Source organism: Ammospiza caudacuta, chromosome 6 (assembly GCF_027887145.1).
Source record: "Ammospiza caudacuta isolate bAmmCau1 chromosome 6, bAmmCau1.pri, whole genome shotgun sequence".
NCBI lineage: Eukaryota > Metazoa > Chordata > Aves > Passeriformes > Passerellidae > Ammospiza > Ammospiza caudacuta.
Window position 1 is genome coordinate 55,502,940 of NC_080598.1, and position 21,796 is coordinate 55,524,735.

At 42.5% G+C, this 21,796-nt stretch overlaps 1 protein-coding gene across 2 annotated transcripts in view; it reads left to right on the plus strand.

Moving 5' to 3' along the window:
- The first annotated feature begins 504 nt into the window (after nt 1-504).
- TRAF3 (TNF receptor associated factor 3) overlaps nt 505-21,796 on the plus strand; it is a 69,514-nt gene continuing 48,222 nt past the window's right edge. Inside the window, exons 1-6 of one of the 2 annotated variants that reach the window (XM_058806789.1) lie at nt 505-621; nt 855-989; nt 1,591-1,646; nt 15,111-15,249; nt 20,505-20,742; nt 21,575-21,718. The gene's annotated coding sequence lies outside the window, so the exon portion shown is untranslated. Of the gene's footprint in view, nt 622-854; nt 990-1,590; nt 1,647-15,110; nt 15,250-20,504; nt 20,743-21,508; nt 21,719-21,796 lie in introns of those variants that run through there. The other variant, XM_058806790.1, reaches the window with a different exon arrangement.

Below are 21,796 nucleotides of genomic sequence, written 5' to 3' on the forward strand. Positions count from 1 at the left end.
TCTCCCGCTCCCAACTGCTGTTTTCGCTCCCTCCCATTCCTCCCAGTGGCATTTTCTTTGATAAACGCTGTTGTGTTCGAGGCGCCTCTTTGAGCGGGGCTGCTGCACCTCCCCCGGGACAGGCAGGGGAAGCGAGCGGCTCTACCGGAGCCCCGCGTCCCGGCTCCATCCCCCGCGCCCTTCCTTCCCCCAGTGCCCAGCAGCAGTGCCCGCCCTCCGGCCGAGCCCCCACGGCTCCGCGCCGGCCCGGAGCGGGACGCGCCGTCCCCCGCAGCCCAGCCCGCGCCTCCTCCCCCGGGCGCGGGGCCCCTGTGCCCGAGTCGTGCCCGCGGGAGGGGGTGACAGCAGCATCAGGTGCAGCCGGGGCCAGCGGCCAGGGCAAGCCCGGCCCCCGGCTGCCGCCTGCGCGCTGAGCGGCTGTGCCGGGCCCGCCCTCGGTAATTGGGAGGAGCCGGGAGAGCAGCGGGCTTCGCCGGGGATTTCCAGCCCGAGCGGGCGGGAGAGGAAGTGCGGGGCGGGGGGAGACGGCGCACAGCGGTCGGGACTTTCCGCCGGGCTGGCGGTCGCCTTCGCCCGGCTCCAGCTGCCGCCCGCCGCCCCGCTCCCCGCACACGCTCGCAGGTAGGGCGGCCGCGGGGCTCGGCTCGGCTGGGCGGCGGAGAAGGAGAAGGAGGAGGGAGGGCGGGAGCTTCGCTGCCGCCGTGGCGGCGGCTCCCGCGCGGGGCTCCGGCACCGGCCGCGCTCGCCTGCCCGCGCTCGGGCGCTCCGGGCCGGGGGACGGGGCCGGGCGGGCGGCGGGAGCCGGGGGCGCTCCGGCGGGGGCACTGAGCGCTGACCGGGGCATCTGCTGCCAGGCAGGGGCCGAGCGCGCTGCACCCGCAGCCCGTGCCGGGACCTCGGCGGCGGCCGGTGCCCGGGGATAGATCAGCCTGCGGCGGAGCGGCGCGGACTCTCCTGCCCGGACGCACTCGCACTCCAGGGCTTTGCAGGTACCCCTTTTCTCTTACTTATTCCTGCGTCCCCCTTCCCTCCCCTGCTCCTGTCGCTCTCTGCCCCGCTCCCCGCGGTGTGTGTGCCTGTGCGGGGAGCGGAGGGAGGCGAGGCCGGAGCGGAGCTGGGAGCCGCGGCGGCGCTTGCGGCGTTTGATGTGTCGTTTGAATGCAGAAGGCTCGCTCGCTCCTGGCTCCCTCCATATGCAGTGCTGGGGGCGGGCCGACGGCCTTTAAAGGGGCATTGCCGGCAGCGCCGCGCCTGGTGCGGAGCGCGGTCCCGGCTGCGCGTCCCCCCGGCTGCCGCTGCGGCGGAGCCCCCGCCGCTCCCCGGCCATGGGGCTGCGCCCGGAGCCGCCGGAGCTGCCCCTCGTCGGCACACGGGGAGTTGTATTTTCGCAAAGTCCGCCTGCCTGCACCGGCGCTGCGCTATCCCCGGCTGCCTGCCGTGAGCGGAAAGAAAAGTGTTTTGTTTTCACGCCATTCATTTCGTGCGCTGATTCGCGACGCCGCGTTTTAGCGCGTTGAATGAATCTCCGTGTTGTAGGTCCGAAAAAAATCATGAATGTTTAAAAGTTTATACTGAGTCATTCCTCTGCAGATTAACCTATGACTGACTCATAACCTGAGAACTGCAGTGGCTTGTAAGATAGGAAGGTAAGGCATTTATGTATTGATTTATTTGTGTCTTTTTGAGTGCCTGAGATCTGAATTACCGGTAGAAAAACAGGAGCAGTTGTATTAATGTTAAGAGGCATAATCTCATGTTCTGCCGATCAGAGCTTGTATGTGACGTGACAGACTGTATGTGCTCTTCCGCGTGGATCTTTACCACGCATTAAGGGCATCTTTCATCTTTTGCTGTTTCTGTAGTAGTAAAATGTGGGAAGTTCCAGTGATACAATTTGAAATATGCTGTCTCTGGGTCTGTGACTGCTCTAGCTTGCGAGATCTGAGCCTTATATACTTTATATTGTAATTTACATGTTTTCTATTTCTTGAGTAGAACGGTGTGTTTTTCCTTGCAGATTTGTCCCATAGGATGCACGTAGCATTATTAAGCACTAATCTGGACTTGCATTCATAGACTGGAAAGGAGTTTAATGCATGATGCGAAGGTGTACTAGCAGTCTCTATCTTAGACAAATGAAATAGTATAATTTGAAGTAGGTAATAGTAAAAATCTGTGTTTAAAATGGTTATTGACTTGCCTAGAAGCCTGGATTAAAAGGCTGCACTGATGGTTATTCAGACCTGGAGAGACCATACCATATACTGCATGTTGTCCTTTTAAAAGAGCCATTGGCTCATACTACATATGGATTGAGATTTAAATACTGTCTGTGGTGATTAGGGAGAGGGCTATTCATTTAAGATGAGAAATACTTGAATATTTGGACCGAATCCGTTTTTTATGGCTGCACTGGGAAACCCCTTGTCATAGAGCTTGGTAACGGAAACACTGATGTATCATGAGCTTGGGCATTGCAGGCAGGCAGCACTTGGGGGTTTTAAAAGTTGGGTTGTTCCAGCACGAGAATGGTAGGTGTTTTACTGAAATATGACTTGGTGAGTTGCTTCTAATAATAGCTGGAGCTAGAGTATAGAATTATAAAGTGCATTCAGTATCAGTGCAAATTAATTCTAATCCAAAGGGGGTGCTAAATGACTCAGTCTTTAGGCTTTCCTGAACTCCTCCTGTAATTAAGTTTGATGATACCAGTTTTGAGAAACCATTCTTGCATGGGTTCAGAGAATTTGAGTATCGTGTAAGCATATTTACTGTTGATGCATCAGCATCAGTGACCAAAGATTGTTCATGAAGTCTTACTAGTCCATGTTAACACGATTTGTCTTTTAAATGATCTTGGGATCGTGTTGTATTTTAGATCTTTATATTGTCTTGTCCATAGTGAATGCTTCAGGAGAGAAGAGAAATGGCTTCTTGGTACTGGAGTCCAGCTTTTCTATAGTAGATATGGCAATGCTGAAAATACAAAAAGCCAAAAGCCTTGATTTTTGATTGGTAAGCAGCTGGTCATAGTTCTTCTTCAGATGAAAAGGCACTTTAAAAATAAGAATGACTTAAATCTACTCTAATACCCTAAACTGGCCTTGTGTGAATAGATATTGTAAAAATACAACATTCTGATCTCTTATCTCTTCGATGATGTAGTTACTGGATTTTATTAGAATTTCTTTATAATGATAGTGTTTCTTAGTTGAAGGTGCTGCATCTTATGATGTGCGAAGATTGCTCATTAGACGTTGGTTTCTGGTATCTGTATACTGGTGCACAGTTCCTTTAAAGAACTACCAAGGCTTGAGTTTGTGTGTGTTTGTTTGTTTGTTTGTTTTAAGCTGTGGAGACTTTCTGAATAGAATGCTTATATTTGAAACCTCCTTGAATTTTTGGTGTTTGGCTCACGAATGCCTGAAGTGGTGTGAGAAATTGGAGATTTAAAAATGAAATGTGGGGAAAAGAAGCCAAGGGAAGGAGAGTTGTGTGGTTTTGTGCAGCAGAATAAAGGTGTGATTACAGCACAAGAGGGAGTGCTGTACTTGCACCAGGTTTTATCTTAAACTTTTTAACCTGTGTTGGTGAAATGCTGCTGTAGAAACTACAGTAGTAAAGGACTGGCAGAGAGAATATAACTGGTTTCCCAGCTCTGCCTGCTGGAATGCCATGTCCCCATAAATGGATAATTTAAGGTGAGTATATTTAGTTTTGACAAATCACAAACGTTTCAATTTTTTTTGGTCTTTTTTCTTATGGTGGGAGGAGGGACTAGAGAACTGGGAGAAAAAGGGAGTCACCTTATAGGTGCCCACAATGTAGGAACATGCGTTCTCTCTCTCTTTTTGTAATGGGGAAGAAGAGAAAATGAAATAAATGCAAAACAGCTCTCAGAATATCTAAAGGAAGTAAGGAAAGTATCCACTGGAAACATCTTAGAACTTAAGGAGAAAATGAAGCAAAAGGTGATTTGGTATTGAGAATTCCATATGTGTGTGAGAGAGGGAGAGGTATTTACATAGTCTTTGGGGGGGTGATTGTTTTCTTCATGTAGATCTTCTCTTCTAGAGCCCTCACGGAAAAATATCGTTGCCACTGTGACTTCAAATTGCTCCTGACTGTTGGCTTTGTAACTGGGTTAACAGGGCGAGTGGCTCTAAAATTATATACAGCAACTGTAGGTCACTAATCCTCTCCACCCCCCAAAAAATGTTAAGCCTTTGATTTCCATGCTGTTGTTCTTCCCTGCTGGTTTGCTCTGCATGTATAAAATGTGCTTTCAGTAGAATTTCAAGTTCTGCTGTTCATCCAGTCAAGGCAGCCTGGGAAGCAAAGTCTCAACATGTTTGTGTGTGCAGGAGTTCAGTATTGTGTGTGTGTGATGGATTCCATCCCCTGCTCACTCCTTCTACTGAAATTTGGGGTGTTGTGTCCTTGGACATCAACATTTGAATTTTTGCTGGTTGCAGGCATTAGAACCTCAGTGGGCATAGCAGGAATGCCTTAAGTTGGAATATTTCATAGTTCTGGTATTATTTTGTATAGTTTCATAAAATGTTGATTTGAAAAATAGTTTTCTTTGATGTGTAGAGGAAACATTCTGTAGATTATTTGCCACGATTGCTACTAATTCTGTAGTAATTTAAATGCTCTGAAGTGAATCTTTTCATGCACAAATAGTTAACGCTTTTCAAAAAATATTTGTGAAAGAAGTAATGAATCTTCCATTTTACCTGTTTTAGTGATGACTGTATGGTAGCTCATAATTAGAAAAATTTAACATTTGGAGTAATACTGGACTTTTGTCTCATGTTTTGGTTTCTGCATTAATGTAGTAAACATATTTTTGTAGATAAGGTATGTACATGGAAGACAAGCTCAAAATGCCATGAGTCTTTACAGCTTTCTTAAGTGTCTAGGAAAACAAGTAATTTGGATTTCATCTGTCTTGAAAAGTGTGTTGTAGATGCTAGTGTAAGATAAGTGCCTTCCTGGCTGCCACTTTGTTCCTGCAAGCTTTGACATCTGTCAGGAAAGAGAAGATGATCCCTGCAGGTGCCAGTGTCAAACCAGGAGACCTGGAGGCTGGGCTTGGGCTTTCTGGCATTCCTGCAGATGTCTGTCCTGAGCCTTCCAGTCAGGGCCAAACCAGCAAGGGGCTTTGATGTTGAAGTGCTGAGTGATGTGACATCATGTCCTAGTCCCAGGGGCAGAAGGGGGATTCCAGTCCAAGTTTCCTACTTCCCTGGGGAGCATTCTCATCATCAAACCACAGGCCAGTTGAGAGTGGTGTCACTTCCTTCTCTTGAAGCTTTTTGCCCTGCCAGGAAAAATCAAAACTCAGTGTGCCTAAGAAACAGAGTGAGGGGAAGCATGATGTCTCAGTCAAGTGGCTAGGACTTTTGTTAGGATTAGCAGGATGAGTAAAGACTTAGAGTCTGCTGATGCTTCATCCACTATTTTGTTTATTGTTTTCTCATGCATTTGAACTTGCTGCTCTTCCTGAGGTTATCAACCTTGTCAGGATGTTTTCTTAAGTGTGGAATATGTGCTGGGAAAGAAAAGAGAAACCTGGGTGTTGTGCAGGTTTAGGTGGTAGTTATTTTCAGAGCTGGGGTTCTCAAAATAACTTTGCTGCAGCTAGTGGCTTGTTTTGTGTTTAGCTTCTTGCTCCATACACAGACCATTTTCCCAGTCTGTAATAACATGGGAATAGCGGTACTTTCCTATGATCTGAGGACATAAAAATGATGAGGTGCTGAGACCCAGCAGGGCAGTGCAAGCGTCATCTGTTGATAAAGTGAGTGAATTGCAAGTGCTGAGTGGAGGCATCCAGCCCTGGCTCTCTGCAGAGCTGTGCCATCCTGCACCGTCAGCATCGTGGCACAGGAAACAGCTCTTGCTGTGCTCTTCCATTGATGCCCACAGCAAACATGCAGTGCTCTCTGAGCCTGAGTGTACAGGACAGAATTTATTCAGTGGTAGTTGTTCCCATGTTTGTACTTGTTTCTGGCTTTCTCCTTTGAATGTTCTAGAAAAATAGCATTTTTTAACTTACTTTATGGAGCCGGCTTGCATGGTACTTGTGCCACTTTGTAACAGCAAAGCTCAGCTCATAAACCAAATTTTAACAATGTGAATGGATTTTGTTTTGTAACCTCATCTCTGTATGTGCGAGAGAGAGATAATTAGAGCAATTATTAGAGGTTTTTATAATGAAGATCTTGTGTGCTGCACCAGATTGACTGTGCCCACTCTGTGTCTTTACACAGAGAGGAACCTTGTGAGAGTGGGTTGTTTGGTGTGTTGAGGCTTGTAAATTAATGACTCGCAGATGTAAGTCTTGATTTTTGCACAGGAAGTATAACTTCATAATTTTCATTTAACTTGTTCTTGTTTCAGTCTCCTTCAAACCATCCCAAGTGACTCCTCTTCCTGCATTTAAGCTCTTCAGTTTCCAATGGATTGCTCTTGTCCATGCTGTGCTTCTCTTCCATCATGTTTTTCCAAACTGTATAAATGCTCCTAATTTCTCCAGCTGGTCCTTCTGATTCTTGGAAGTGACTTATTTTGACCTGCTTTCAATCAGATTTCTCGCAATTTTGGAGTTGCTAGTGGATGACTTTTATTCCAAGGTGGTTTCGTCCTTGCACTTGAGTAAAGTAACTGCAGTCTCCCCTTTACTTCCATTTATGTAAATTTTTTTTTTTTTAAATACCTGTTTCCAGGATTGTTCCTATTTTCACACTCTGGCAAGTAATTTCTGTCTGCAGAATCCACTTTTCTTTGACCTCTCTGTAGCCACCTGATTCTGTGATTCCCTCTCTGCCCCACCTCCCACTCCAGATGAATTAACATACTCTTCCAGGTCACCAAAGATACACTGCAGTGTACCCCGCTGTTGTCTGGAGTACCTGTGCCTGTGGTTCTGCGCTTGCTCTTATTCCATCCTTTGCACTGCCTTCTGTTCATCTCAAGGATGTTGTGCTTGGGAATGTTTCTATCATTCCAGCTGTTGTGGTTGAACTTGGTTAGGATACCAGTTCTTTGTTCAGTAGATAAAGGTAAAAGTCCTTGTGGTTGTAAAATGCCATGTTCTCAAAATGTTACTATTTGGTAGTTTGAGTAGGAGGAGGTTGGATACCTAAATAAATGAAGACTGCTGAGTTGCATGTGTGCCTCTGTAGCAGTTTTGGACTCCTTTGATGCAGTAGTATTTTCATTGCATTCTCCAATTTAGTATTTTGGTGGGGAGCAGGGAATAAAGGATTTGTGCTAACTTCATTTGAAATTAATGGCATGCAGTGTCCCTTGAAGTCAGTAGTATCCTGTTCTCTGTCAGGAGCTGAATCATGTTTCTATCTACAGAACCTGAGCATGCTATAGTTCAGATTAGCAAATACATCTCACTACTCACCCATGGTGTCAATATGTGATGGAAATGCCAATGAATCCTCTGCTGTAGTTCAGCTAGTAGATATTGCTGTTGTGTTGCTCATACTGTTTGGCAGGTGGTTTCTGTAGCAGTTTGGTTTTGAACATGGACAGAAGAATTCTCTTGTAATGTCTAGGAAGATAAAACAAGTTTATTATTATTTGAGTATTGAATTTCATCAGATATTTTTCACTAGTTGGCACCATAAATTTCCCCTATTCCTCTTTCCTTCTTGCAAATTCCTGAGAACTGCACTTTCATTTTGAAAAGGTTTATTTAGACATGCAACTTTCAGTATTTTAGCCAGTAACATCTTGAGGGAGTTTTGGGGGATTTACTCTTTTGGTAGTTTGTGTGGTTTGGTTGATGTTTGGTATTCTTTTGTTGTTGTTGTTGTGTCGGGGGTTTTTTTGTTTGATTGGTTTTATGTGTGCTTTTGTTTGCTTTCTAAAGACAGATTTAGGACAAGCAAATAAATATCTACCCACTGCATTCTGTGTATTTTGCAGAGGAGGCACTCTCAAAATAAATGAGGAAGAAGCTTGGAATTATCCTGTTTGTGTAAATAAAGCTTTTAGTACATGTAGCCAAAGTATGATGCTGTAATTTTGCAGAATTAATGACTAAGATTTTGGTGGTGTTTTTGTTTGTTTTTTTGGGTTTTTTTTTAATATGAACTCTCAGTATATTAGTTGACTCTTTTGAGATGAGCTTGGGCAGACAGACTTTGAAAGTCCTCTGTGCCATACATAAAAAGGCATTTATTCCAGAACAAGTGTCCATGTGCTGAGTTAATTGGAAAAGTTCAATGCAGTTGAACCCTTACTTACAGTGTTGTGATTTATATAATGAACATGGAGGACAAAATGCAGTGAAGAAAAACCGACTTCTTATGTGTCCAGTTATGCATAAGTTCTGTCATGTCTGTTGGCAAGAGATAAATGATGGATGTTTACAGCAGGCATCATGCTGCACACTTTATTGATGCTTACAGTAAATTGCTGCACATCTCCCATAGGGTGTTTTGTAGCAGGATTGCAGCCTGAAGATGTCTGGGAACGCATAACTTCATAACATCATCTTAGGTCAGTGTTCTGTACACTTCAGAGGTAGTGACATTTCTGTTTTCCTTTCTGAGGGCAAGTTGGAACATGCCTAAGGTAGCTGGAACTGCTGCACAGTTATTGTTGTTTGGGGGTTTTTTATAAGTTTCTAACTAAAATCTTCCTAAAATCTTATTTCCTGGTTAAACTAAGGTCTTGTGTACTTAAAAAATTTCTTTATGAGTGTAATGTGGATGTGTGCAGAAAAAAGGACCATGTTTGTCTATGGAGAAATGGTTTGGCTTCTCTTGTAGCTAGTCAGATTTTATAGGGTAATAATTAGGCCATATGCTAAAGTACCAGTTGTTAACACCTCCAAACTCAAATATTTGTCATGTTAAAGAAGGGGGAAAACTGGTGAGCTCTCCATTAGGTGGTGCTGCTGGGATTGAAATATTTATATACTCAATAGAAGCTGGCTTCTGCCTAGAACTATTTCCATGTCTGTATTTTTCTTTTTAAGGTCTTCTCTTTGTTAAAATACACTTTTCAAAGGCAGGAATACTTGCTAAGGTGTGGGGTTTTTTCAGTTTGAAGTGATTAGATAAAATACTAAAAAGACAGGCTGTCATCATGGGAAGGAGGTATGGAAGGAATCAATCATATGCTTTTTGTGTGGGTGATTTAGATTTTAGCAGCTGCCTCTGTTGTAGCTCTCATCTGTGCAAGTGTTGACTCCATTATGTTCATACCCTGCTGCCATGTAGATGAGGGTACTGTAACATTAAAGAACTGCAGTCTCAAGAAATATTTGATTTTAAAATCCCAAAATTAATTAGACTATTACAGCAAAAACGCTCTTGTGAATCTTTTGAGTTCCTATGATCTCCTTTACTCTGTCTACTAGCATTTCATTTTAAAGAGCTGTGTTGTAATTTAAACACATCATGATGGTGTTTCTTTGCTTAAGCCCTGACTGACTACTGGCTTTAGAAGAACCTAAGGGAACAAAGATGCTGCCTGCACACAGAGGCACTGAGTACCATCTTAAATGCTGTAGGTTGTCCCCTGTGGTGTGAAGTTGATGCTCAAAAATTGAGATATGGCTAAACTCTTTATCTGCCAGTTCTACACAGGACTTGGCATCTGGAATTGTACTGAGCCTCTGTGATTAGACCCTTGACTCTCTCTGCAGTAGTTAGAGCTGAGATACAAACTAAATTAAAAGTGAATTTGTTCAGTACTCCTTGCTGGTAGGATTGCTTCAAAGATAGCAGAATGAGGTTGCTGAGGTCTCTGAATTCTCCCACACCACAGGGCTGTAAGTAGAAAAAACCTCCAAACTTAGTTTTTAGAAATGGTGATGGCCAAGAGCAATCAAGTTAGTCACATTGGGTTCTCTTTTCATTACAGGTAGAAGTATTTTTAGTGTGATTTACAGAATCAAGGTAACTATAACCAGCTAGCAAAAAAAGTTCAGTAGCATTAAAAAGCACTGAGCAAGAAATGCAAGAGACGCATTTTTTCATGAGAAACTGAGACTAATCCTAATTTCTTTCTTTTGAAGAAGATGTAGCATAGCAGAAATCCACTTCTTAGAATTAGAAAGTTTAAATAATTTCAGATCTAGCAGCTGGAAGCCTAGCTTAACAGTCTTGACCTGAGTTTAACAGCTGTTGAAGTGGTGTGAGAGAGCCAGTGGGTGTTACATGCTCTCTTTCTGTTTTCAAAGGGAAATAGAGAAGTTTGCAAAAATCTTGGTTGGCTTTCTAACCTTGCCCAGGATTAAAATGTGTGATTGTCAGATGCTGTTAGTTCCTCAAAATATAACAATAACTAACTAATATAACAGGTTCAAGTAATAGGCAGGGGGATGATTCTTCTTAATAATTTATTTTGGAATAACTTGGTATGATAAGTGGAAAATGGACAAATTGTTGTGTGAGAGAACTTGGCCATTAGTGTTTTATCAGTTTGCTAATAATAACTTAGAGCTGGCTAATGATGACCCTTAAAGGGGCAATTAGAAGATAGCAGCTGTGATATCCAGCCATACGATGTCGTATCAAATGTGAACTTGTCATTCCCTGGTTATGTGATTGGCTTGGGGAGTGAGGCCAAAGCTGGAGGTGGAAACCAATCAGGAAGGAAGAAATTTGTGCTTGGTCACCTTGAATAGAATGCCTTGATTCTGACATTGTCCAGGATGGTGTATGGAGAGAAGGCTAATAGTATTCTGCACTGTCTTAGCAGATACATAAAAATTAACAAAACCCAGCCTTGCTTCCTCCATCCTGCCTTGAGTTTGAAGTGGTTAGGAGACTGACTCTGTTTACAGGCTAAGATTTGGAATTTAACAGGATTTGTCACTGCATTTTGCTGTGCTTAGACTCCAGATTGAGGAATAATTGTTGCTCCTACAGCCAAAATGGCATCCAGCAGCATATCTTATGTCATGTTGATCAGAAAGGATGTGGTCAGGACAGAGAAGAAGTGACAACATATTGTAATGTATTGAGGTTGTGTCTTGTTTATTTTTAGGTGAAGAAGATAGTGAGGGGAGACCTAGGGGGAGTGATAAGAGCAGGGTTGTGATACACCCACCAAAAATGAGTGGGATGGTATATTTCTGCTTTAAAAAAATAGTAAATAAATTATCAAACACGAGACTTTGCATAAATGAAGGATTTTATTTGCACAGCTATCTTTTGAGAAATGACTACATGTCCCAAACACCTAGGCAAGAATTTATTGATGTGCAGGAAAGCTCTTGATAATAAATATGGATGGCTGTCCCGAGTTATTAAATGAAATGCTAGAGCCTGATGTTAAGACTAGATGAAATGTGTCAGGTTTGATGCTGTTACTGACACCAAAATGAAATCATGTATCTTCATCACTCAGATTCGGCCCAGAACTGCAGAGTACTGGAACACACTTCCTACCTTTAAACCTAGTTTAAATCACTGCTGAACATGAGTTCTATGTTATATGGTATTGTGAAATGAACTGTAAAACCATGATTTTGTCATGACTTTAGGTTTGGGTTTGGTTTTGTCTTCTTTTGTTTTTTGGGTTTTTTTTCAGTACTGCAAGCATAGTAAATTTCAAGGAAGAGGTGGGAAGGCCAAATAAAGATGTACCAATATCTTAATGTTGTAGTCAGTTACCAGGGCTCAAGCAGCAGAGCCTATTGCCAAGTGTTACATACATTAAGTAAGATAGAAACAAGAGCATTTAGTGAGTGTTTTAATAACATTTCTGTATGGCCTTATTCCCTGTTGGAGCTCCCTGAGCCCATATGATGCATTCCTTTAACTGATGTCTCTCTGTTCTTCTGGTCTCTACTAATTTTCCTGTAAATAGAAATATTTTTAAGAAAGCTCTAATGTATGGATACAAGTGACTTTTGAGGTGGTGTTTCCCTACAGCTACCTTACTTATCCAGATGTTCACTGCAGGAGTAAAGAAGCTAGTGTACAATGGCTGTAAATTAATACAGAAGAGTTCAGCTTCCATTGTTCAAAGATGATGTAGGCTATTAATCTGTTTTCACTAACTAAGGTAAGCGGTGACTTGGGGTCATTCTTCCTGCAGATACCCACTGTGGTCAATCAGCCCTCTTTGACAGTACCACAGCTTTGCTGTGACTGTGGCAGAACTAGTCAGACAATCCAAACTGACTTTGGAAGAGCAGGCAGTGTGAGAATTGAAATGAGGTTGGTGAATTTTCAGCATTATGTTAACTGATAGAACTGATCTGCTGCCGATACCAAATGAGGGAGAAATGCCTGGGGGAAATAGATGTTGGAGTGTTGACATGTTAAACCAGTGACCACTGCCTGCAGTCTGCCCAGATGTAATTGTTTCTGGTGGCTGCCTAAACACAGAAGGCGTCAGGGATGTCTCCAGTGTGTACTCAGACTTGGAGGTAGTTGGACTGGAGGTGTGATGTGTGAGGGGCCAATGTGCCATACAGGGCACTTGGTCTGCAGGCAGAGCACTGTAGAAAGACACAAATCTCCATTACAGAATTAAGAGTCTTTCAGGTGTGGATTGGTGTTCTGCCTGCTTTCATCATCTCCTTTTTCTCATTTGCCAGAGGCCTAGAGCAGGGGCTGTTCTGTAAGCTGGAACACAGCTGCTGCAAGAATTTGTTTTTCTAATTCATCCTTTTTCTCTGCTCTAGGTTTTTTATATAGTATTTTATTTTGTTTGGAGTTTTTTTCCTAATTTGCACTGGGAGTTTTTTGTTTCAGATTACTGTTCTGAGATTCTTCCCTGTACCATGTGGAGATACAGCATTAGCAAAGAATTACTGAAGCTTCTCTGCCAATATGTTCCTCTCTGAATCGAGGCAATGGGTTTTATGGTGCTACCTTAGCTTATAAGAGTAGCTCCAAGGGTTCTGAATTCAACAGGGCCATCTTGCAGAGTAGCAGATTAAGCTTGCTCCAGCATGATTTCCAGATGTTTAGCATTGTAGGAAGAGCTGTGCTTGCCTTGAGATTTGAGTGGAAGACCTGAGGCAGACCCACAAAGCCAGTATTTTTCTGGCTGTAGTTTTTTAGTAAGGCCAATCAGGAGTGCAGCCTGCCAGTTCATGGGGGATGAGGGCTTACATCCACATGTGGATAAAGATGGTGAAGTCCATGTAAGTACAGCACTGTCAAGACTGGCCAGAAGAGCCTGGTTGCAGGTGAGGAGCAGTGTTCACTGCCCCAGGAAACAGCTGGGCTGCTGTTTGCTCTGTGTGTGAGCTGATGGACACATGGGGAACTGTGCTGAGGACCCAAGAGAATGCTTTGGTAATTATCACATATTGCTTTTTACGTAAGCAGTGCAGCAGCATTGCTGGTCTTGGTCTGTATGTTGCAGGCATAGAATTTAGGCCTTCAGATAAATGGGTGCATCAGCAGATGACAGAAAGGAGCATGCTTTCTGTTTTCTGTTCTGAATGTGCTTTTTTGTCTTTCTCCATAATTACAGGTTGGGTCTGTTGGGCAGTGGAGGCAGCCCCCATCACTAGGTTTCAATTTAAAAAGAAGCATATAGTTACTTGAGTCAGAAGACCTTTCTCATTCATTCTTCTGTTACCATCAACTGGCTTTTGCTGGCAAATCCATAGGTAAATTGTTTATGAGAAGAAAAATGAGATGGGATGTCTTGATGTACTGAGATGAGAATGTTTCAGTAGAACACAATACATTAGAAAGGATTTGCATCACCAAAAGCAGATAAAAAAATAAGAAACATAGAAACAGTTGTTCATATATTGCGTTGTGGAGTGCCAGCACTGAGGATTGGCTGAATATGAACTTGATTTTCTGAATTTGAGCTTCTGATCATGTGTCCCCCTGAATGCTTTGTGGCCTGCTAGGAAAGTTGTTTTGCACTGTCATGATAATAGAATCGTACTACTACAGTACTAAAACAAATGTGATCTCTGTGCTTTTGAAATTTAACACATAGGCTTTAGTTTATGAGTAGCTTCGTAATTTAGTCTCTTTTAGAACTCTAATCCTGATACTTGTGCATGTATGATCCATGACATTAATTAAAAAATATTTAGTCATTTCCAGCTTCCAAAAAGTTGTGTGATGAAAATGCTTACTATTAAGTATCATTCAAAATATTTGAAAAGCAGCAACTAAAATATAATTAGCATTTTTTAAATTGGTGATTTTTAGCAGATTAAGAGGAATAATGTAACCTGTGCGATGTTTTGAATTTACTTTTCAGTTTTTAAAGATAATCCTTGAACTGTTATCAGCCCTCTGAAGACTGAGGAAGGATTCCTTCATTTAAGACACTTTAGTTTGAGTAAACTGGATTTTATTTTGTAGTGGTGTTGCAGCATGTTTTCCTTGTTAAAAGAAGGAAGGAACTCCTTTCAGTTCTTTATTGACTGATGATTCTTGGCTCTCTTATTAGCTTTTACAAGTAAAGTGAAAATGGAAGAACTAAGATGGTATCATGCTTTCTTGTAAATACCTCTGACTGGCTCACTAATTTTCTACAAGAGTGGATAGAACTGGTTCCTTAAACTACTTCAGTTCTTAGTGTCACAGCTCAGAAATGGCAACAACGTGCTAACCAAGATTTTACACTGGCTAACCTGTTTTAATGCCATTTGGTGGTAGTCTAAAAGCTACCTCTGTTTCCAGTGTTCACATTTCCATCCTTTAATATCAGAGTGTTAAGTCTTTCCTGTGCTGAGAAGGTTGAAGAGCAGTAGAGCTGTGTTGAGAAATGGAGTGTCATCTCAGATAGTTTCTTTTCTTGGTTTTGGTTTAGGTTAACAGAAGTATCTTTACATCTGCAGTTTCTGGAAATTTAAGAACACTGTGAACCTCTGGCCAATAAAAATTTTCCCATTATGTAAAACATTCTTGTAGATATTGACTCACTGATGCCTTCCTCCATGAAGTAAACAGACTTTTGCAATGAATTTTCTAGTGAAGTAGTAGGTTTTGGTGCAGCTTTTTGATTTGCTGTAGTTTGTTATGGTTTAGTGCAGCCTTTACCTACTATTTTTCTTTTTTTGCCTTCAGGCTTGTGAGAATTGTTTCTGTCTGTTAATAGGAGATGCTTGAAACCGACTTGACTTGTTTGTTTCCCAGCAGGAAAGCCTAAGTGCTTAGGCTTTAACTGAATCAAGACCAGCTCTCAGCAGTGGGAAACAATATATTAATCTATCGGAGCACAGACTGCAGGCTTGTGTGTCACTGGGGTTTGTGGTGGGAGTTTTTTTCATGTAAACAGGTAGGTAGGAACGATTCTTCTGCTGTGTATGTTTTTAATATGTGTGTTGAGAAACCTCATGACAGTTGTGTGAGTTGGGGTTTTTTTTGGTGGGATTTTTGGGCTGCTTTTTTGGGTTTTTTTTTAGTATTAGCATCATTGCATGACACCGTAAAGTACCTCATTCTCCTTTGCGTTTTCACATCTTTAAGCTGATGATATTTATTTAACAAACCATCTTCAATGCCTCGGTTTGGTTTGGTTATGAATGAAGGTGATACCTCAAAAGTCAGAATAAGTTTCATTCTCATTTCTGTAAATAAACCCTCTTGTAGCATTGTTCTGTCTTGTTGTGTGCCCTGCACACAATCAGAATGGACTTTTTGGCAAGTTCTGCATTCTGCCTGATGGAATTAAGTTGCATGATAGTTTATGGACACTGGGTTTTTTTGTTTCATCAGTTGTACTTGCAAGGAAGGTAAGCAAATTATTATCTCCATTTCACAAAAAAATCTTCCCCTCAGATGTTTGATTTCAAATAGATTAAAAATATGATTAGAACTCATAGGAACCAGCTTCCTCAGTCAGCCACAGCCTAATTTGGAAAACTGCATTTAACCTTACTTGCAAGAAGAGAAAATGTCCTGAATCCTTTAGAACAGTACCTTAAATATGTCTGGGGTTGTGCTTTCCTTCCTTGTTCCACTCTACTTTTTCTGGAGTTTAAAAACAAATTATGCTTCTAAAAAAAAAAAGTTAGTCCTGTTTGCCTTCAGTTTAAAAGCTTTAAATTAGGAATGGATAAAAGAAGTGAAACGTGCTCCTTTCAACCTCTTGAAGTGAACATAGGAAATTCTTCAGTCCTTCAGGTGAGTGCTGGGGGTTGTGGCTTTGCAGAGGAGCAGCAGGTGATGCTCTGGGACTACTCTGGGGCTTTATCCTCAGAACAGGTATGGCTTTATAAGGCTGGAAGGTAGAGAGGCTCTTTCAAAGTTCTCTGTAGAAAGGGATAAAAATAAAGCTTTTTGCTACACTATTGCTAGATCTTATGTTAAGCACTGTGACTAAGAACTTCTTGTTGGTAATAAATTATGTGAATTAATGATGGTGTTTAAATACAGAAGTTCATGTTCTTGTCACAATAAGTTCTTTTTGTAGGTTCACATAACAGTATAACAAGTCCTTTTTAGGTTGTGATCTAGAAGTAGCATCTGAAGGATGCAGGAAAAGGAAGTAGTCTGCTGGAATAGTTGAACACTCTTTTGGCCTTTTCTCTTTCTCTTTTACTCTCCCACACAGGACCATGAACAGTTTATGAAGCAGACTTGCTATCTTTCTGTAAAATTTTTTTTCCCCTTGGCCACATCTTCTAAGTTGGTGCTAGGTGTTTGGTGGTGTTTTCCTAGGAAGTCTTGTCTGCCTCTGTGCTGGTATGTGAATGCCTGCCAGAAAGCAACTAGGCTACACATGGTTGTCTTGAAGTAATTTTCACTGTCCTGAAGAAGAACAGGTTAGGAAGTGTTAAGGTGCTAGTCTTAGACTAACTGCAGAAAACAAAAAAATTATTAAAGATCTTATTTTGTGTTTATGTTTGGTTTTTACGGGAAGGGATGTTTTTAGTCCTTCTTCTTCCCAACTTTATCAAGATAAAATTGTTTTTGTGTTCCTTATTTCTAGTTATTTTTTCACTTTTGACAGTTCCCAGCTTAAGACTGGAGCCCTATTATACAAGGTAATACATATGAAGAGATGGGAACTTGGTAGGTGCCCAGGTAAGATCAGAGAAGGGGGATCTGTTCCTCAACAAAGGAGAATAGAAATATACAAAAGTGCATTAAGTCACACAGAAAGTCTCTAATAGCTTTTCTGATTTTGTTCTTCTGTTTCAAAGCTAACAGGCCTCTCTTTCACCTTTTCACATTTGTGATTATGATTTTAAAATGTTGTGTGGTCTGCAAACCAAGGAAAGGATTTGAAGCTGAAGATGACCTTTAGTGGTAAATTCTTTTCAATAGGTAAAAATTGGATATAAAACCAACTAAAAGTTTGTTTGGGAGCCTAAACTGGGTATATATTATCCACTACAGGAATGTCAATGTAAACTAAGCCATATTAGAAGAAGAATTGTAACATCACTGTTTCAGTGCATGGGAACTCAGGAGCCCCTGCGAAGAGTAAGCCAAGGACCTTGTGCACAGCTTTGAGAAGTTAATCTCCCATCTGTTGGTGGGGGAGTGGGTAGTAGTTGTTTTCATTCTATCTTAGTCTATACCTATGTTGCTCATTTTATTGGCCTTTAAGGGAAAGGAAAACCTTCAAACCTGCCCCTAAAACCAGCCAGCCTTAGCACTGCTTGGAGCCAAACCCCCAAAGGATGCATCTCCCTCCAAACTCTCCCATTTCCTTTGTGCTCATGCCCATATAACACGCTCTGATTGCTGCTACTGCCCATCTCCTGGGGGCTGCACAGGAGGTGGGGAGGTGCCAGAGGGCTGTGGAGGTTTCTGAGCTTTCCATGTCATTGCCAGCAGGTGCTCAGCCCTGCCTAATGTTCCAGTGAGGCTGAACCAGAGGAGTCTGGGCAGGATGCTCCCCCAAGGAGGACCTGGATCTCCAGGAATAATAGGTTGCTGATGGTAGGCAGCTGGGATGAGCTAAAAGATCTGGCCTTGAGCCTGGCTCTGCAGGATGCAGAAGGAAGGAGGGGTGGAAAGCAGTGATGGGCCTATTGTTTCAAGTGAGCCAACAACTGGCTGATTGACACAAGGCTCCTTGTTGCTCCCTTTTCTCTTAAACACAGCTGTGGAGAGTGGAGGGGGATGGAGGTAACTCAAATTAGAGATGAGATTTCCAGTGTCCAGAGAGGCAGTGGGCATAAATTAAGAATAAAAAAGATAAAATTCCATCTGAATGCAAGAAAAGCTTTTGGCTGGGGGTGTGCTCAAGCACTGCAACAGGCTGCCCAGTGTGGTGGTAGAGTCACTCTCTGCAAATCCTCAAAACCCAGTGGGTGCCTGTGCTGGGCAGCTCTGCCTGACCCTGCCTGGGCAGAGGGGGCTGGCCTGGATGGTCTCCAGATGTCCCTTCCAACCCCACTGCTTCTGTGAGAGCTTCTTTAATATTCGGATTCATTCTTTTGCTGCTGTTGTGGAACACTTGGGGAATAATTACAAATGCCCCTGCTGGGCACTTGTCTCACAAAAACTGCTGTTGTGTAATCACGGCAGTTTTAATTGTATGGGGAAAGCATCCAAGTGCTAAGTAGTTAATTGACTAAACTCCCCAATTTAACAACCAAAGCAAAAAAAATCCACCAGTGTCTCCCCCTTCCCTGAACTGAGAAAACACCGAAGCATCCTAAACCTTACAAGACATTTTGGTTTGAATCCTTTAAAATATTACGGTTATGAGAATTAAAGGTAGCTTTATTATAACAAAATTGTTTATTTTCCCCTCATTCACTCCAGTTTTTTCCACAAAGTGCTATCGTCAAATTATCCTGTGAAAAATGAAATAAAAAGCAGGCAGCAACATGAGGAGGAGCAGCAGAGAAAATGCTAAGTGATCCCACCAAATTCTGCAGTTTTTGCCTTCCAGCCCACGACTGGGAAGTCATGAGATGATCTGAAAGAACTTTGCTGTAGCTGTGTTTCTTTGCTGGACTCCTTCAGCCCTCCCCCGATTGCATTTTGCACAGCCCTCAGAAAGACTGCAGTGCAGTAGTTGGCAAGGAGGGAATTACTAGGAGGGAAAATCAAGCTGTGGTGGCTCCTCTTGCAGTGTGGTGTTGCTGAGATCTGCATTTGGGAGGAGGTAATGAATGGCTGCCTTTGGGTTTCCAATTCAGAAGTCTGGAAGCTTGCAAAAAGGAGGATGTGGATAAGTTTCCATTAAACATCCCTAGAGTGTGCATGGCATGCTGGACAGTCACTAAGCTTATTGATGCAGTGGTTTGGGTTTTCTTCTTGATACAAAACACCTGCAGTTTCTGCCTAATACTTTGTTTTTAATCCTCTGTGCTCAGACAGTGGAGAATAAGGTAAGGTACTTTTTGTTGACTAACATATAAAGGATAATGGAAGTAATTTCTATATGTTGTAGCATGCAACAATAACTGTGCTTGTTGGAAAGTATAAGTTTTGATTCCCTTTTGATTCCCTTTTTTATTGCTTGTAATTCATTGAAATTCTTTGTAATAATTTCCCTGAATTATCTAGTGTATTCAAGTCGAGAAACAGTTATGTGTACTTCATTAGTATTAAAAGATTCTTTTTTAGTCAGTTTTCACTTTGGTTTTCCAATATAATATGGAATTATTTTCAAGATCAATTATTTTCGATTGTTCTGAGAATGTTCCTTTTTAATGTTAATCTTAGGAGCTAAATCCCCAGTCTTACCAATATCTTTGGATTTTTTTTTATGCCAGATTTTTAAGGGTGTAGCACTGTCATAATGCTGCTGTTCAGCTGTGGAGTGCACTTGTTTAGTAAGAATGAAACTTTGGAGGCGCCTTAATTCTCTGGGGTTTGGAAGGGGTTGGTTGGTGTCTTGGGAGGGAACGGAGAAGCTGAAAGTGCAAAACTCCCTGCACGAAATTTGGGTTTATACCTAAGAATACAAAGGAGCAGTGGCCCAGGGCCATTGATATGATGGGTGTCTGAAGTCAATATCGGAGCTAAGAGTTTTAGAACTTCAGTTTTTTGCTGAGTTAATATGTAAATGTTTAGTACAGAAATTTGTGCTACTTTCAATGCACCTGTAGGTATAATGGGCTGACTTGTAATTTATATACTGTTTTGGTGGGGAAAGCTTACAGTTGCAGATCTCCTTTTTCTTTGAGTAAGCATTTATTCTTGGAGTTTTCTGTAAATCTCAGTGCTGGGCTCTTTTTCCAGTTACTGTGTTTCTAGAATGAGCCAGATGGAGCTTTCATTGGCCTGTGTGTGTTTTGCCAGAATCTGTAACCACTCATTAGCACGTTACTTACTATGATTGTGGTCCAGAGTAGCATTGCTGCTACTTTGTTAGCAGCAGTAGCCTTTCCTTTCCACTTCCTGAGGACCAAAGGTGAATTGTAGCACATGACCAAGATGAAAAAAAACTCAGAAAGCCACAAAACCCCAGTTTTATAGCCGTGGAACTTTGTGGCATTCCTCCTTTGTGGCTATCTTGGTCTCGTGGTACAAAGTCCCGCATTTCAGCTGTGGCAAGGGGAGCGGAATCCCGGCATGTGTGGGGTCAGGTAAGCATTTCTGTGACACTGTGACCTTCCGTAGCCAGCTGTGTGACTGCTGAGGCCGAGCTGTGTGACTGTGAGGCCCGTCGGTGTGACTGTGGCTGCTGAGGCCCATCGTGTCCCCAGCTGTGTGCAGGATGGCAGCGGGGAGCGCTCTGCCCGGCCGGGCCCTCGCTGCCGGCCTGCCCCTGCCCCGGCCCGCCCGCCAACGTCGCTGCCCCGGCACCGCGGAGTGACCGCCCGGCTTGGCCTCGGCGCCCTCCTGGACTCAGGGCTAGGTGGGTGCAAAGTGCACTGACAACAGTCAAACTGCTGAAATTCCTGTGAAATTTTGTGCCTTGGCTCTGTATTGTACATGGCCAGGTGAGGTTGCTGCTGTGCGCTCACAAAATTTGGCCTTGACGCGTAAGGGTGAGAGAGGATGTGGCGCTTCAGACTTGTGTGGTGGTGGCCTGGGCATTGTGGTAGCATTTGTTGAACTTTGTGCATTCCTAAACATGGGAGTATAGATATTGATGAAGATTTCTATTAATTATGCTCTTGGACCATTTTCTTCTTTTTCTCTATGCTTGTAAAAATCCCAGGATCAAACAAACTTCCCCAAACTAAGTTGCTTACTTGTAATGACCTCTTGGAATATTGTTGTGGCGTGTTCCACTCTGCAGAACACTTAACTTTCCCAGAATTGAGTTGGTGTTTTCAAATGGAATTTATCAGACTTTCCAAGAAAATGGCACTGCTTTGAAGGTTTTCTACAGTCTGTAATGACCCATAGTGTATCTGGGTGGAGAAGTTTTTGTGTGTGCGTGAAAGCAAGAAATTATAGCTGTGATTTTAACTGTGCATGCCCTCCTTTAATGCTATTTTGTTGAGTCATTTGTGAGCAATACTGGAGGAGAAGAAAACAATAGTTTAAAAATCATGTTGATATGCTTTGTGTATTGTTCTTTGTTATTTATCTTTGTTACATTTAGACTATTTTTAAAGTTCATCATTAAGTATTAGTTTGATGGTCTAATGAAACTAAAGAAGTAACTTGATGGATTCTGAGAAGCCTGTTACAGTGTTTTTGAATGAAGGTAATGTAACTCAAACTCTTTCTTTCTTCAGGGCAAAGAAAGAAACCAGGCAGACTGTAGCAAAGCTCCCTTTATTGGCAGGAGTAAAGAGAGCCCTATCAGAGCATTGAGAAAGCCTATTCTCCTTTCTTCTCAAGCCGCGGATCAAATGAGATTCAGATAAAACGAAGGAAATGTAAGCAATCAAAGAGTCTTCCAAATTTGGGGGAGGTGTGGGAAGAGGAGAAGTACACAGATCTGATCCAGAAAGCTG